Source organism: Garra rufa, unplaced genomic scaffold, assembly GCF_049309525.1.
Source record: "Garra rufa unplaced genomic scaffold, GarRuf1.0 hap1_unplaced_003, whole genome shotgun sequence".
Lineage (NCBI taxonomy): Eukaryota > Metazoa > Chordata > Actinopteri > Cypriniformes > Cyprinidae > Garra > Garra rufa.
The window spans coordinates 43,259-59,116 of record NW_027394278.1 but is presented as its reverse complement, the minus strand read 5'-3'; the positions used below and the strand labels follow the sequence as shown (position 1 = coordinate 59,116).

At 51.0% G+C, this 15,858-nt stretch overlaps 16 non-coding genes across 16 annotated transcripts; 1 reads left to right on the top strand and 15 right to left on the bottom strand.

Annotated features, from left to right (window-relative positions):
- Positions 1-655: 655 nt before the first annotated feature.
- trnan-guu (transfer RNA asparagine (anticodon GUU)) lies at positions 656-729 on the bottom strand. The gene has a single exon. It is a non-coding gene; the product is annotated as a tRNA-Asn (tRNA).
- A 201-nt stretch (positions 730-930) lies between these two features.
- On the bottom strand, positions 931-1,003 carry trnak-cuu (transfer RNA lysine (anticodon CUU)). The gene has a single exon. It is a non-coding gene; the product is annotated as a tRNA-Lys (tRNA).
- Positions 1,004-1,850: 847 nt separating this feature from the next.
- Positions 1,851-1,991, bottom strand: LOC141311105 (U4 spliceosomal RNA). Its single transcript, XR_012348569.1, has one exon. It is a non-coding gene; the product is annotated as a U4 spliceosomal RNA (small nuclear RNA).
- A 463-nt stretch (positions 1,992-2,454) lies between these two features.
- On the top strand, positions 2,455-2,536 carry trnas-gcu (transfer RNA serine (anticodon GCU)). Its single transcript has one exon. It is a non-coding gene; the product is annotated as a tRNA-Ser (tRNA).
- Positions 2,537-3,807: 1,271 nt separating this feature from the next.
- On the bottom strand, positions 3,808-3,880 carry trnak-cuu (transfer RNA lysine (anticodon CUU)). The gene has a single exon. It is a non-coding gene; the product is annotated as a tRNA-Lys (tRNA).
- An 847-nt stretch (positions 3,881-4,727) lies between these two features.
- On the bottom strand, positions 4,728-4,868 carry LOC141311046 (U4 spliceosomal RNA). Its single transcript, XR_012348511.1, has one exon. It is a non-coding gene; the product is annotated as a U4 spliceosomal RNA (small nuclear RNA).
- Positions 4,869-6,406: 1,538 nt separating this feature from the next.
- Positions 6,407-6,480, bottom strand: trnan-guu (transfer RNA asparagine (anticodon GUU)). Its single transcript has one exon. It is a non-coding gene; the product is annotated as a tRNA-Asn (tRNA).
- Positions 6,481-6,681: 201 nt separating this feature from the next.
- Positions 6,682-6,754, bottom strand: trnak-cuu (transfer RNA lysine (anticodon CUU)). Its single transcript has one exon. It is a non-coding gene; the product is annotated as a tRNA-Lys (tRNA).
- Positions 6,755-7,601: 847 nt separating this feature from the next.
- LOC141311113 (U4 spliceosomal RNA) lies at positions 7,602-7,742 on the bottom strand. The gene has a single exon (XR_012348577.1). It is a non-coding gene; the product is annotated as a U4 spliceosomal RNA (small nuclear RNA).
- Positions 7,743-9,280: 1,538 nt separating this feature from the next.
- On the bottom strand, positions 9,281-9,354 carry trnan-guu (transfer RNA asparagine (anticodon GUU)). Its single transcript has one exon. It is a non-coding gene; the product is annotated as a tRNA-Asn (tRNA).
- A 1,121-nt stretch (positions 9,355-10,475) lies between these two features.
- LOC141311043 (U4 spliceosomal RNA) lies at positions 10,476-10,616 on the bottom strand. Its single transcript, XR_012348509.1, has one exon. It is a non-coding gene; the product is annotated as a U4 spliceosomal RNA (small nuclear RNA).
- A 1,538-nt stretch (positions 10,617-12,154) lies between these two features.
- trnan-guu (transfer RNA asparagine (anticodon GUU)) lies at positions 12,155-12,228 on the bottom strand. The gene has a single exon. It is a non-coding gene; the product is annotated as a tRNA-Asn (tRNA).
- A 201-nt stretch (positions 12,229-12,429) lies between these two features.
- trnak-cuu (transfer RNA lysine (anticodon CUU)) lies at positions 12,430-12,502 on the bottom strand. Its single transcript has one exon. It is a non-coding gene; the product is annotated as a tRNA-Lys (tRNA).
- Positions 12,503-13,349: 847 nt separating this feature from the next.
- On the bottom strand, positions 13,350-13,490 carry LOC141311096 (U4 spliceosomal RNA). The gene has a single exon (XR_012348561.1). It is a non-coding gene; the product is annotated as a U4 spliceosomal RNA (small nuclear RNA).
- A 1,541-nt stretch (positions 13,491-15,031) lies between these two features.
- On the bottom strand, positions 15,032-15,105 carry trnan-guu (transfer RNA asparagine (anticodon GUU)). The gene has a single exon. It is a non-coding gene; the product is annotated as a tRNA-Asn (tRNA).
- A 211-nt stretch (positions 15,106-15,316) lies between these two features.
- On the bottom strand, positions 15,317-15,389 carry trnak-cuu (transfer RNA lysine (anticodon CUU)). The gene has a single exon. It is a non-coding gene; the product is annotated as a tRNA-Lys (tRNA).
- Positions 15,390-15,858: the final 469 nt, after the last annotated feature.

Sequence of the window (15,858 nt, the reverse complement as noted above, 5' to 3'; positions counted from 1 at the left end):
ATACCTGCCGCAAAGTCTTGAGAACATATTGACAAAACAACAAGTCTTCTGGCTCCGGCACGCTATGATCGGTGGACACCTCTTTGACGAGGACCAACAACCAGCCACGCCAATAAAAGGAAACAAAACGAAGCAAGACTATCTTTCTCAACAAGCCTCCAGAGAGACTGGCAAAAATTGCCGATGCTGACTGTATTTCAAGTCATCCCGGTGGGGTATTGGGTATTGACTTTGTGGCAACATGGAACTTTTGCATCTACATTAATATTAGTCTGTTTCTTCTTATTCTGAGGTCACCGTAGCCACCAGATCCATTCTGCATTCCGATCTGATGGTCACTACAGTCCCCCGGTTCCAGTCCGTACCAAGAGCAGATGGTGGATCAGCACCTTCAGCCGAATGTCAGCGGATACTATGTCAACTAGATGAGCCCCAGAGACAGATCATCAGTTAAGAAGGCATCCACATGCCACAGCAAACTACTCGAGCTGGTGAAAATGTTCACCAAATGCCCGCCGCTGAGTTCTTTTAAAACAAGCCAGCTTATTGAAGGTGCACAAGATAAACGCCCTGAGAAAGCTGTGCCTCGCAACCCTAAGAATGGCATAGGCGTTAGTGGACACCTGACGCGCGTGCAAAACTCCGGCATTTCACACGTCCCTGGGTGGGCTCGAACCACCAACCTTTCGGTTAACAGCCGAACGCGCTAACCGATTGCGCCACAGAGACAGCCGCTGTTGCTTGCTGCCGCCGGATCACCGGTGTAAAAGCAAGGGTTAGGGTTAGTGATAGGGATTAAAATTGCTCGCACTAACAGCGACATCTGTTTTGAAAGATGTTTCCGGAGCTCGCAAAATCCACTCAGCCTGCGCGGCGAATGGGCACGCTGGAGCCCGCCACCCTTTTGGGAAGAAAGAGAGTCAACAGAGCCGCCCAACGTGGGGCTCGAACCCACGACCCTGAGATTAAGAGTCTCATGCTCTACCGACTGAGCTAGCCGGGCTGGTCGTGGGCTTCTTCACCGGGTCGGACCCAGTTTTCATCGGCCCCCAAATTACACAGGCGAAACGGAGGCTCTCGCGTTGTGCGAGACTGTCGAGCCCTCCCTGTGGGTAGGGCTTAGAGCAGGCTTAGAGTTTTCTTCTGTCGGTTTTGACCCAATCTGTTTTTGGGAAGCGCAGTTTGACCCAGCAGTGCGGGCCAACAACACGTTCTGTTTTGCCGCGTGAAGGCGGGTCAATGCTTTGGACAGCGTATGGTTGAGATGTGATTTTCCACCAATTTGGGGCACCTTTCTTAAGGAAATCAAGGATGATTTCATGGGAAATGGCAAACTGCTGTAGCGTTTGGCTAACAAGCCAAAGCTACAAAGGATGTACCGGTGCCCCGTCGTCCGAGCAGAATCCACATTCGGCCGTAATCGGAGGTTACTACTAACGTTCGATTGTGTCTCATAGGGAGTTTGACGCAGGGCCTCAGTGGAAAACAGGCCCTCGGCGGCTGAAACAAAAGACGAAGAAGGCATCCACATGCACATGGTTCAGGAGTGTTAAACAAAGAAACCACGCAAGATGACGAGGTGGTCCAGCGGGTAAGGCGGTGGAAGGCTAATACATTGTGCTCGACATGCACTGGAAGCTTTAGCGCCACTGAGAGCCCACCGGACCAGACAGGCCCAACCTGTTTACGATGGGTAACGGTGAGCTGTAATTGCGCTGCAGTTTAATGATACCCGTCTTGAGGACATATTTACAAAACAACAAGCCTTCTGGCTCTGGCGCTCAATCATCAGCAGACAACTTTTCGACGAGAAACGAAACCAGGCTATTTTTTCTCAACAATACTCTAAGCATCCAGAGAGGCTAGCAAAAATTGCCAAAGCTGACTGTATTTCAAGTCATCCTGGCGGGGTATTGGGTAAAGTTTTCAACCAGCAATGATCGCGCCTCGGATAAACCTCATAGGCTACAATATTGCCTCTGCGAAAGAATGCCGGCGACGGTTGTGACCTTTGCAGGCACCTACGTGGATGTGAACCGACAAGGTGGTAGTAAGCTTTAAACTGCCGCACAAACAGTCTCCTGGCACGGGTTGCTGCACCGTGTTTCTACGGAACAGATTAGAGGTGTGTAAAAGACGGCTCATTCACTATTCCCTCTGTGCTCAAAACAGCCTGCTGAAAGCACAGCAGCAGCAGCTGAAAAGGTCCGCAGCATGGCCTCTCTCAGTCAGCAAGGGGGCGGGGAGGCCGAGTGGTTAAGGCGATGGACTGCTAATCCCATCCTTGTCGTTCGGTTCCTTTAGCACTGGACCTTAATCTAGGTCCTGGGGACCCCATGCTGAACTTTTTGTGTGTCCTCCTTATCTAACACACTCAGTTCAGTTCTTTGAGTTCTCTACTAATGAGCTGATGATCTGAATCGGGAGTGCTAAATAAAAGACGGCACGTAATACGACGAGGTGGCCGAGTGGTTAAGGCGATGGACTGCTAATCCATTGTGCTCTGCACGCGTGGGTTCGAATCCCATCCTCGTCGTTCGGTACATTTAGCAGTGATCCTCTTGGGGACCCCACTCTGCAATTTTTGTGTGTCTTCCCTATCTGACACACTCAGTTCAGTTCACTGAGCGCTCTACTAATGAGCTGGTGGTCTGAATCGGGAGTGTTAAACAAAAGGACCGTGCAAAACGAAAGGTGGTCGAGTGGTCAAGGCGATGCAAGGCTAGTCCGTTGTGCTCGGCACGCCTTGGTTTGTGTGGGTTCGAATCCCATCCTCTTCATTTGATGCTTTAGCACCACTGAGAGCCCACCGGAACAGACAGGCCCAACCTGTTTACGATGGGTAGCGGCGAGCTGTGATTGTGCTGTAGTTTATTGATACCTGCCGCAAAGTCTTGAGAACATATTGATAAAACAACAAGTCTTCTGGCTCCGGCACGCTATGATCGGTGGACACCTCTTTGACGAGGACCAACAACCAGCCACGCCAATAAAAGGAAACAAAACGAAGCAAGACTATCTTTCTCAACAAGCCTCCAGAGAGACTGGCAAAAATTGCCGATGCTGACTGTATTTCAAGTCATCCCGGTGGGGTATTGGGTATTGACTTTGTGGCAACATGGAACTTTTGCATCTACATTAATATTAGTCTGTTTCTTCTTATTCTGAGGTCACCGTAGCCACCAGATCCATTCTGCATTCCGATCTGATGGTCACTACAGTCCCCCGGTTCCAGTCCGTACCAAGAGCAGATGGTGGATCAGCACCTTCAGCCGAATGTCAGCGGATACTATGTCAACTAGATGAGCCCCAGAGACAGATCATCAGTAAAGAAGGCATCCACATGCCACAGCAAACTACTCGAGCTGGTGAAAATGTTCACCAAATGCCCGCCGCTGAGTTCTTTTAAAACAAGCCAGCTTATTGAAGGTGCACAAGATAAACGCCCTGAGAAAGCTGTGCCTCGCAACCCTAAGAATGGCATAGGCGTTAGTGGACACCTGACGCGCGTGCAAAACTCCGGCATTTCACACGTCCCTGGGTGGGCTCGAAGCACCAACCTTTCGGTTAACAGCCGAACGCGCTAACCGATTGCGCCACAGAGACAGCCGCTGTTGCTTCCTGCCGCCGGATCACCGGTGTAAAAGCAAGGGTTAGGGTTAGTGATAGGGATTAAAATTGCTCGCACTAACAGCGACATCTGTTTTGAAAGATGTTTCCGGAGCTCGCAAAATCCACTCAGCCTGCGCGGCGAATGGGCACGCTGGAGCCCGCCACCCTTTTGGGAAGAAAGAGAGTCAACAGAGCCGCCCAACGTGGGGCTCGAACCCACGACCCTGAGATTAAGAGTCTCATGCTCTACCGACTGAGCTAGCCGGGCTGATCGTGGGCTTCTTCACCGGGTCGGACCCAGTTTTCATCGGCCCCCAAATTACACAGGCGAAACGGAGGCTCTCGCGTTGTGCGAGACTGTCGAGCCCTCCCCGTGGGTAGGGCTTAGAGCAGGCTTAGAGTTTTCTTCTGTCGGTTTTGACCCAATCTGTTTTTGGGAAGCGCAGTTTGACCCAGCAGTGCGGGCCAACAACACGTTCTGTTTTGCCGCGTGAAGGCGGGTCAATGCTTTGGACAGCGTATGGTTGAGATGTGATTTTCCACCAATTTGGGGCACCTTTCTTAAGGAAATCAAGGATGATTTCATGGGAAATGGCAAACTGCTGTAGCGTTTGGCTAACAAGCCAAAGCTACAAAGGATGTACCGGTGCCCCGTCGTCCGAGCAGAATCCACATTCGGCCGTAATCGGAGGTTACTACTAACGTTCGATTGTGTCTCATAGGGAGTTTGACGCAGGGCCTCAGTGGAAAACAGGCCCTCGGCGGCTGAAACAAAAGACGAAGAAGGCATCCACATGCACATGGTTCAGGAGTGTTAAACAAAGAAACCACGCAAGATGACGAGGTGGTCCAGCGGGTAAGGCGGTGGAAGGCTAATACATTGTGCTCGACATGCACTGGAAGCTTTAGCGCCACTGAGAGCCCACCGGACCAGACAGGCCCAACCTGTTTACGATGGGTAACGGTGAGCTGTAATTGCGCTGCAGTTTAATGATACCCGTCTTGAGGACATATTTACAAAACAACAAGCCTTCTGGCTCTGGCGCTCAATCATCAGCAGACAACTTTTCGACGAGAAACGAAACCAGGCTATTTTTTCTCAACAATACTCTAAGCCTCCAGAGAGGCTAGCAAAAATTGCCAAAGCTGACTGTATTTCAAGTCATCCTGGCGGGGTATTGGGTAAAGTTTTCAACCAGCAATGATCGCGCCTCGGATAAACCTCATAGGCTACAATATTGCCTCTGCGAAAGAATGCCGGCGACGGTCGTGACCTTTGCAGGCACCTACGTGGATGTGAACCGACAAGGTGGTAGCAAGCTTTAAACTGCCGCACAAACATTCTCCTGGCACGGGTTGCTGCATCGTGTTTCTACGGAACAGATTAGAGGTGTGTAAAAGACGGCTCATTCACTATTCCCTCTGTGCTCAAAACAGCCTGCTGAAAGCACAGCAGCAGCAGCTGAAAAGGTCCGCAGCATGGCCTCTCTCAGTCAGCAAGGGGGCGGGGAGGCCGAGTGGTTAAGGCGATGGACTGCTAATCCCATCCTTGTCGTTCGGTTCCTTTAGCACTGGACCTTAATCTAGGTCCTGGGGACCCCATGCTGAACTTTTTGTGTGTCCTCCTTATCTAACACACTCAGTTCAGTTCTTTGAGTTCTCTACTAATGAGCTGATGATCTGAATCGGGAGTGCTAAATAAAAGACGGCACGTAATACGACGAGGTGGCCGAGTGGTTAAGGCGATGGACTGCTAATCCATTGTGCTCTGCACGCGTAGGTTCGAATCCCATCCTCGTCGTTCGGTACATTTAGCAGCGGTCCTGGGGACCCCACTCTGCAATTTTTGTGTGTCTTCCCTATCTGACACACTCAGTTCAGTTCACTGAGAGCTCTACTAATGAGCTGGTGGTCTGAATCGGGAGTGTTAAACAAAAGGACCGCGCAAAACGAAAGGTGGTCGAGTGGTTAAGGCGATGCAAGGCTAGTCCGTTGTGCTCGGCACGCCTTGGTTTGTGTGGGTTCGAATCCCATCCTCTTCATTTGATGCTTTAGCACCACTGAGAGCCCACCGGAACAGACAGGCCCAACCTGTTTACGATGGGTAGCGGCGAGCTGTGATTGTGCTGTAGTTTATTGATACCTGCCGCAAAGTCTTGAGAACATATTGACAAAACAACAAGTCTTCTGGCTCCGGCACGCTATGATCGGTGGACACCTCTTTGACGAGGACCAACAACCAGCCACGCCAATAAAAGGAAACAAAACGAAGCAAGACTATCTTTCTCAACAAGCCTCCAGAGAGACTGGCAAAAATTGCCGATGCTGACTGTATTTCAAGTCATCCCGGTGGGGTATTGGGTATTGACTTTGTGGCAACATGGAACTTTTGCATCTACATTAATATTAGTCTGTTTCTTCTTATTCTGAGGTCACCGTAGCCACCAGATCCATTCTGCATTCCGATCTGATGGTCACTACAGTCCCCCGGTTCCAGTCCGTACCAAGAGCAGATGGTGGATCAGCACCTTCAGCCGAATGTCAGCGGATACTATGTCAACTAGATGAGCCCCAGAGACAGATCATCAGTAAAGAAGGCATCCACATGCCACAGCAAACTACTCGAGCTGGTGAAAATGTTCACCAAATGCCCGCCGCTGAGTTCTTTTAAAACAAGCCAGCTTATTGAAGGTGCACAAGATAAACGCCCTGAGAAAGCTGTGCCTCGCAACCCTAAGAATGGCATAGGCGTTAGTGGACACCTGACGCGCGTGCAAAACTCCGGCATTTCACACGTCCCTGGGTGGGCTCGAACCACCAACCTTTCGGTTAACAGCCGAACGCGCTAACCGATTGCGCCACAGAGACAGCCGCTGTTGCTTGCTGCCGCCGGATCACCGGTGTAAAAGCAAGGGTTAGGGTTAGTGATAGGGATTAAAATTGCTCGCACTAACAGCGACATCTGTTTTGAAAGATGTTTCCGGAGCTCGCAAAATCCACTCAGCCTGCGCGGCGAATGGGCACGCTGGAGCCCGCCACCCTTTTGGGAAGAAAGAGAGTCAACAGAGCCGCCCAACGTGGGGCTCGAACCCACGACCCTGAGATTAAGAGTCTCATGCTCTACCGACTGAGCTAGCCGGGCTGATCGTGGGCTTCTTCACCGGGTCGGACCCAGTTTTCATCGGCCCCCAAATTACACAGGCGAAACGGAGGCTCTCGCGTTGTGCGAGACTGTCGAGCCCTCCCCGTGGGTAGGGCTTAGAGCAGGCTTAGAGTTTTCTTCTGTCGGTTTTGACCCAATCTGTTTTTGGGAAGCGCAGTTTGACCCAGCAGTGCGGGCCAACAACACGTTCTGTTTTGCCGCGTGAAGGCGGGTCAATGCTTTGGACAGCGTATGGTTGAGATGTGATTTTCCACCAATTTGGGGCACCTTTCTTAAGGAAATCAAGGATGATTTCATGGGAAATGGCAAACTGCTGTAGCGTTTGGCTAACAAGCCAAAGCTACAAAGGATGTACCGGTGCCCCGTCGTCCGAGCAGAATCCACATTCGGCCGTAATCGGAGGTTACTACTAACGTTCGATTGTGTCTCATAGGGAGTTTGACGCAGGGCCTCAGTGGAAAACAGGCCCTCGGCGGCTGAAACAAAAGACGAAGAAGGCATCCACATGCACATGGTTCAGGAGTGTTAAACAAAGAAACCACGCAAGATGACGAGGTGGTCCAGCGGGTAAGGCGGTGGAAGGCTAATACATTGTGCTCGACATGCACTGGAAGCTTTAGCGCCACTGAGAGCCCACCGGACCAGACAGGCCCAACCTGTTTACGATGGGTAACGGTGAGCTGTAATTGCGCTGCAGTTTAATGATACCCGTCTTGAGGACATATTCACAAAACAACAAGCCTTCTGGCTCTGGCGCTCAATCATAAGCAGACACCTTTTTGACGAGAAACAAAGCCAGGCTATTTTTTCTCAACAATACTCTAAGCCTCCAGAGAGGCTAGCAAAAATTGCCAAAGCTGACTGTATTTCAAGTCATCCGGGCGGGGTATTGGGTAAAGTTTTCAACCAGCAATGATCGCGCCTCGGATAAACCTCATAGGCTACAATATTGCCTCTACGAAAGAATGCCGGCGACGGTCGTGACCTTTGCAGGCACCTACGTGGATGTGAACCGACAAGGTGGTAGCAAGCTTTAAACTGCCGCACAAACATTCTCCTGGCACGGGTTGCTGCATCGTGTTTCTACGGAACAGATTAGAGGTGTGTAAAAGACGGCTCATTCACTATTCCCTCTGTGCTCAAAACAGCCTGCTGAAAGCACAGCAGCAGCAGCTGAAAAGGTCCGCAGCATGGCCTCTCTCAGTCAGCAAGGGGGCGGGGAGGCCGAGTGGTTAAGGCGATGGACTGCTAATCCCATCCTTGTCGTTCGGTTCCTTTAGCACTGGACCTTAATCTAGGTCCTGGGGACCCCATGCTGAACTTTTTGTGTGTCCTCCTTATCTAACACACTCAGTTCAGTTCTTTGAGTTCTCTACTAATGAGCTGATGATCTGAATCGGGAGTGCTAAATAAAAGACGGCACGTAATACGACGAGGTGGCCGAGTGGTTAAGGCGATGGACTGCTAATCCATTGTGCTCTGCACGCGTAGGTTCGAATCCCATCCTCGTCGTTCGGTACATTTAGCAGCGGTCCTGGGGACCCCACTCTGCAATTTTTGTGTGTCTTCCCTATCTGACACACTCAGTTCAGTTCACTGAGAGCTCTACTAATGAGCTGGTGGTCTGAATCGGGAGTGTTAAACAAAAGGACCGCGCAAAACGAAAGGTGGTCGAGTGGTTAAGGCGATGCAAGGCTAGTCCGTTGTGCTCGGCACGCCTTGGTTTGTGTGGGTTCGAATCCCATCCTCTTCATTTGATGCTTTAGCACCACTGAGAGCCCACCGGAACAGACAGGCCCAACCTGTTTACGATGGGTAGCGGCGAGCTGTGATTGTGCTGTAGTTTATTGATACCTGCCGCAAAGTCTTGAGAACATATTGACAAAACAACAAGTCTTCTGGCTCCGGCACGCTATGATCGGTGGACACCTCTTTGACGAGGACCAACAACCAGCCACGCCAATAAAAGGAAACAAAACGAAGCAAGACTATCTTTCTCAACAAGCCTCCAGAGAGACTGGCAAAAATTGCCGATGCTGACTGTATTTCAAGTCATCCCGGTGGGGTATTGGGTATTGACTTTGTGGCAACATGGAACTTTTGCATCTACATTAATATTAGTCTGTTTCTTCTTATTCTGAGGTCACCGTAGCCACCAGATCCATTCTGCATTCCGATCTGATGGTCACTACAGTCCCCCGGTTCCAGTCCGTACCAAGAGCAGATGGTGGATCAGCACCTTCAGCCGAATGTCAGCGGATACTATGTCAACTAGATGAGCCCCAGAGACAGATCATCAGTAAAGAAGGCATCCACATGCCACAGCAAACTACTCGAGCTGGTGAAAATGTTCACCAAATGCCCGCCGCTGAGTTCTTTTAAAACAAGCCAGCTTATTGAAGGTGCACAAGATAAACGCCCTGAGAAAGCTGTGCCTCGCAACCCTAAGAATGGCATAGGCGTTAGTGGACACCTGACGCGCGTGCAAAACTCCGGCATTTCACACGTCCCTGGGTGGGCTCGAACCACCAACCTTTCGGTTAACAGCCGAACGCGCTAACCGATTGCGCCACAGAGACAGCCGCTGTTGCTTGCTGCCGCCGGATCACCGGTGTAAAAGCAAGGGTTAGGGTTAGTGATAGGGATTAAAATTGCTCGCACTAACAGCGACATCTGTTTTGAAAGATGTTTCCGGAGCTCGCAAAATCCACTCAGCCTGCGCGGCGAATGGGCACGCTGGAGCCCGCCACCCTTTTGGGAAGAAAGAGAGTCAACAGAGCCGCCCAACGTGGGGCTCGAACCCACGACCCTGAGATTAAGAGTATCATGCTCTACCGACTGAGCTAGCCGGGCTGGTCGTGGGCTTCTTCACCGGGTCGGACCCAGTTTTCATCGGCCCCCAAATTACACAGGCGAAACGGAGGCTCTCGCGTTGTGCGAGACTGTCGAGCCCTCCCCGTGGGTAGGGCTTAGAGCAGGCTTAGAGTTTTCTTCTGTCGGTTTTGACCCAATCTGTTTTTGGGAAGCGCAGTTTGACCCAGCAGTGCGGGCCAACAACACGTTCTGTTTTGCCGCGTGAAGGCGGGTCAATGCTTTGGACAGCGTATGGTTGAGATGTGATTTTCCACCAATTTGGGGCACCTTTCTTAAGGAAATCAAGGATGATTTCATGGGAAATGGCAAACTGCTGTAGCGTTTGGCTAACAAGCCAAAGCTACAAAGGATGTACCGGTGCCCCGTCGTCCGAGCAGAATCCACATTCGGCCGTAATCGGAGGTTACTACTAACGTTCGATTGTGTCTCATAGGGAGTTTGACGCAGGGCCTCAGTGGAAAACAGGCCCTCGGCGGCTGAAACAAAAGACGAAGAAGGCATCCACATGCACATGGTTCAGGAGTGTTAAACAAAGAAACCACGCAAGATGACGAGGTGGTCCAGCGGGTAAGGCGGTGGAAGGCTAATACATTGTGCTCGACATGCACTGGAAGCTTTAGCGCCACTGAGAGCCCACCGGACCAGACAGGCCCAACCTGTTTACGATGGGTAACGGTGAGCTGTAATTGCGCTGCAGTTTAATGATACCCGTCTTGAGGACATATTTACAAAACAACAAGCCTTCTGGCTCTGGCGCTCAATCATCAGCAGACAACTTTTCGACGAGAAACGAAACCAGGCTATTTTTTCTCAACAATACTCTAAGCCTCCAGAGAGGCTAGCAAAAATTGCCAAAGCTGACTGTATTTCAAGTCATCCTGGCGGGGTATTGGGTAAAGTTTTCAACCAGCAATGATCGCGCCTCGGATAAACCTCATAGGCTACAATATTGCCTCTGCGAAAGAATGCCGGCGACGGTTGTGACCTTTGCAGGCACCTACGTGGATGTGAACCGACAAGGTGGTAGTAAGCTTTAAACTGCCGCACAAACAGTCTCCTGGCACGGGTTGCTGCATCGTGTTTCTACGGAACAGATTAGAGGTGTGTAAAAGACGGCTCATTCACTATTCCCTCTGTGCTCAAAACAGCCTGCTGAAAGCACAGCAGCAGCAGCTGAAAAGGTCCGCAGCATGGCCTCTCTCAGTCAGCAAGGGGGCGGGGAGGCCGAGTGGTTAAGCCGATGGACTGCTAATCCCATCCTTGTCGTTCGGTTCCTTTAGCACTGGACCTTAATCTAGGTCCTGGGGACCCCATGCTGAACTTTTTGTGTGTCCTCCTTATCTAACACACTCAGTTCAGTTCTTTGAGTTCTCTACTAATGAGCTGATGATCTGAATCGGGAGTGCTAAATAAAAGACGGCACGTAATACGACGAGGTGGCCGAGTGGTTAAGGCGATGGACTGCTAATCCATTGTGCTCTGCACGCGTAGGTTCGAATCCCATCCTCGTCGTTCGGTACATTTAGCAGCGGTCCTGGGGACCCCACTCTGCAATTTTTGTGTGTCTTCCCTATCTGACACACTCAGTTCAGTTCACTGAGAGCTCTACTAATGAGCTGGTGGTCTGAATCGGGAGTGTTAAACAAAAGGACCGCGCAAAACGAAAGGTGGTCGAGTGGTTAAGGCGATGCAAGGCTAGTCCGTTGTGCTCGGCACGCCTTGGTTTGTGTGGGTTCGAATCCCATCCTCTTCATTTGATGCTTTAGCACCACTGAGAGCCCACCGGAACAGACAGGCCCAACCTGTTTACGATGGGTAGCGGCGAGCTGTGATTGTGCTGTAGTTTATTGATACCTGCCGCAAAGTCTTGAGAACATATTGACAAAACAACAAGTCTTCTGGCTCCGGCACGCTATGATCGGTGGACACCTCTTTGACGAGGACCAACAACCAGCCACGCCAATAAAAGGAAACAAAACGAAGCAAGACTATCTTTCTCAACAAGCCTCCAGAGAGACTGGCAAAAATTGCCGATGCTGACTGTATTTCAAGTCATCCCGGTGGGGTATTGGGTATTGACTTTGTGGCAACATGGAACTTTTGCATCTACATTAATATTAGTCTGTTTCTTCTTATTCTGAGGTCACCGTAGCCACCAGATCCATTCTGCATTCCGATCTGATGGTCATTACATTCCCCCGGTTCCAGTCCGTACCAAGAGCAGATGGTGGATCAGCACCTTCAGCCGAATGTCAGCGGATACTATGTCAACTAGATGAGCCCCAGAGACAGATCATCAGTTAAGAAGGCATCCACATGCCACAGCAAACTACTCGAGCTGGTGAAAATGTTCACCAAATGCCCGCCGCTGAGTTCTTTTAAAACAAGCCAGCTTATTGAAGGTGCACAAGATAAACGCCCTGAGAAAGCTGTGCCTCGCAACCCTAAGAATGGCATAGGCGTTAGTGGACACCTGACGCGCGTGCAAAACTCCGGCATTTCACACGTCCCTGGGTGGGCTCGAACCACCAACCTTTCGGTTAACAGCCGAACGCGCTAACCGATTGCGCCACAGAGACAGCCGCTGTTGCTTGCTGCCGCCGGATCACCGGTGTAAAAGCAAGGGTTAGGGTTAGTGATAGGGATTAAAATTGCTCGCACTAACAGCGACATCTGTTTTGAAAGATGTTTCCGGAGCTCGCAAAATCCACTCAGCCTGCGCGGCGAATGGGCACGCTGGAGCCCGCCACCCTTTTGGGAAGAAAGAGAGTCAACAGAGCCGCCCAACGTGGGGCTCGAACCCACGACCCTGAGATTAAGAGTCTCATGCTCTACCGACTGAGCTAGCCGGGCTGATCGTGGGCTTCTTCACCGGGTCGGACCCAGTTTTCATCGGCCCCCAAATTACACAGGCGAAACGGAGGCTCTCGCGTTGTGCGAGACTGTCGAGCCCTCCCCGTGGGTAGGGCTTAGAGCAGGCTTAGAGTTTTCTTCTGTCGGTTTTGACCCAATCTGTTTTTGGGAAGCGCAGTTTGACCCAGCAGTGCGGGCCAACAACACGTTCTGTTTTGCCGCGTGAAGGCGGGTCAATGCTTTGGACAGCGTATGGTTGAGATGTGATTTTCCACCAATTTGGGGCACCTTTCTTAAGGAAATCAAGGATGATTTCATGGGAAATGGCAAACTGCTGTAGCGTTTGGCTAACAAGCCAAAGCTACAAAGGATGTACCGGTGCCCCGTCGTCCGAGCAGAATCCACATTCGGCCGTAATCGGAGGTTACTACTAACGTTCGATTGTGTCTCATAGGGAGTTTGACGCAGGGCCTCAGTGGAAAACAGGCCCTCGGCGGCTGAAACAAAAGACGAAGAAGGCATCCACATGCACATGGTTCAGGAGTGTTAAACAAAGAAACCACGCAAGATGACGAGGTGGTCCAGCGGGTAAGGCGGTGGAAGGCTAATACATTGTGCTCGACATGCACTGGAAGCTTTAGCGCCACTGAGAGCCCACCGGACCAGACAGGCCCAACCTGTTTACGATGGGTAACGGTGAGCTGTAATTGCGCTGCAGTTTAATGATACCCGTCTTGAGGACATATTTACAAAACAACAAGCCTTCTGGCTCTGGCGCTCAATCATCAGCAGACAACTTTTCGACGAGAAACGAAACCAGGCTATTTTTTCTCAACAATACTCTAAGCCTCCAGAGAGGCTAGCAAAAATTGCCAAAACTGACTGTATTTCAAGTCATCCTGGCGGGGTATTGGGTAAAGTTTTCAACCAGCAATGATCGCGCCTCGGATAAACCTCATAGGCTACAATATTGCCTCTGCGAAAGAATGCCGGCGACGGTTGTGACCTTTGCAGGCACCTACGTGGATGTGAACCGACAAGGTGGTAGTAAGCTTTAAACTGCCGCACAAACAGTCTCCTGGCACGGGTTGCTGCACCGTGTTTCTACGGAACAGATTAGAGGTGTGTAAAAGACGGCTCATTCACTATTCCCTCTGTGCTCAAAACAGCCTGCTGAAAGCACAGCAGCAGCAGCTGAAAAGGTCCGCAGCATGGCCTCTCTCAGTCAGCAAGGGGGCGGGGAGGCCGAGTGGTTAAGGCGATGGACTGCTAATCCCATCCTTGTCGTTCGGTTCCTTTAGCACTGGACCTTAATCTAGGTCCTGGGGACCCCATGCTGAACTTTTTGTGTGTCCTCCTTATCTAACACACTCAGTTCAGTTCTTTGAGTTCTCTACTAATGAGCTGATGATCTGAATCGGGAGTGCTAAATAAAAGACGGCACGTAATACGACGAGGTGGCCGAGTGGTTAAGGCGATGGACTGCTAATCCATTGTGCTCTGCACGCGTGGGTTCGAGTCCCATCCTCGTCGTTCGGTACATTTAGCAGTGATCCTCTTGGGGACCCCACTCTGCAATTTTTGTGTGTCTTCCCTATCTGACACACTCAGTTCAGTTCACTGAGCGCTCTACTAATGAGCTGGTGGTCTGAATCGGGAGTGTTAAACAAAAGGACCGCGCAAAACGAAAGGTGGTCGAGTGGTTAAGGCGATGCAAGGCTAGTCCGTTGTGCTCGGCACGCCTTGGTTTGTGTGGGTTCGAATCCCATCCTCTTCATTTGATGCTTTAGCACCACTGAGAGCCCACCGGAACAGACAGGCCCAACCTGTTTACGATGGGTAGCGGCGAGCTGTGATTGTGCTGTAGTTTATTGATACCTGCCGCAAAGTCTTGAGAACATATTGACAAAACAACAAGTCTTCTGGCTCCGGCACGCTATGATCGGTGGACACCTCTTTGACGAGGACCAACAACCAGCCACGCCAATAAAAGGAAACAAAACGAAGCAAGACTATCTTTCTCAACAAGCCTCCAGAGAGACTGGCAAAAATTGCCGATGCTGACTGTATTTCAAGTCATCCCGGTGGGGTATTGGGAATTGACTTTGTGGCAACATGGAACTTTTGCATCTACATTAATATTAGTCTGTTTCTTCTTATTCTGAGGTCACCGTAGCCACCAGATCCATTCTGCATTCCGATCTGATGGTCACTACAGTCCCCCGGTTCCAGTCCGTACCAAGAGCAGATGGTGGATCAGCACCTTCAGCCGAATGTCAGCGGATACTATGTCAACTAGATGAGCCCCAGAGACAGATCATCAGTAAAGAAGGCATCCACATGCCACAGCAAACTACTCGAGCTGGTGAAAATGTTCACCAAATGCCCGCCGCTGAGTTCTTTTAAAACAAGCCAGCTTATTGAAGGTGCACAAGATAAACGCCCTGAGAAAGCTGTGCCTCGCAACCCTAAGAATGGCATAGGCGTTAGTGGACACCTGACGCGCGTGCAAAACTCCGGCATTTCACACGTCCCTGGGTGGGCTCGAACCACCAACCTTTCGGTTAACAGCCGAACGCGCTAACCGATTGCGCCACAGAGACAGCCGCTGTTGCTTGCTGTTGCTTGCTGCCGCCGGATCACCGGTGTAAAAGCAAGGGTTAGGGTTAGTGATAGGGATTAAAATTGCTTGCACTAACAGCGACATCTGTTTTGAAAGATGTTTCCGGAGCTCGCAAAATCCACTCAGCCTGCGCGGCGAATGGGCACGCTGGAGCCCGCCACCCTTTTGGGAAGAAAGAGAGTCAACAGAACCGCCCAACGTGGGGCTCGAACCCACGACCCTGAGATTAAGAGTCTCATGCTCTACCGACTGAGCTAGCCGGGCTGATCGTGGGCTTCTTCACCGGGTCGGACCCAGTTTTCATCGGCCCCCAAATTACACAGGCGAAACGGAGGCTCTCGCGTTGTGCGAGACTGTCGAGCCCTCCCCGTGGGTAGGGCTTAGAGCAGGCTTAGAGTTTTCTTCTGTCGGTTTTGACCCAATCTGTTTTTGGGAAGCGCAGTTTGACCCAGCAGTGCGGGCCAACAACACGTTCTGTTTTGCCGCGTGAAGGCGGGTCAATGCTTTGGACAGCGTATGGTTGAGATGTGATTTTCCACCAATTTGGGGCACCTTTCTTAAGGAAATCAAGGATGATTTCATGGGAAATGGCAAACTGCTGTAGCGTTTGGCTAACAAGCCAAAGCTACAAAGGATGTACCGGTGCCCCGTCGTCCGAGCAGAATCCACATTCGGCCGTAATCGGAGGTTACTACTAACGTTCGATTGTGTCTCATAGGGAGTTTGACGCAGG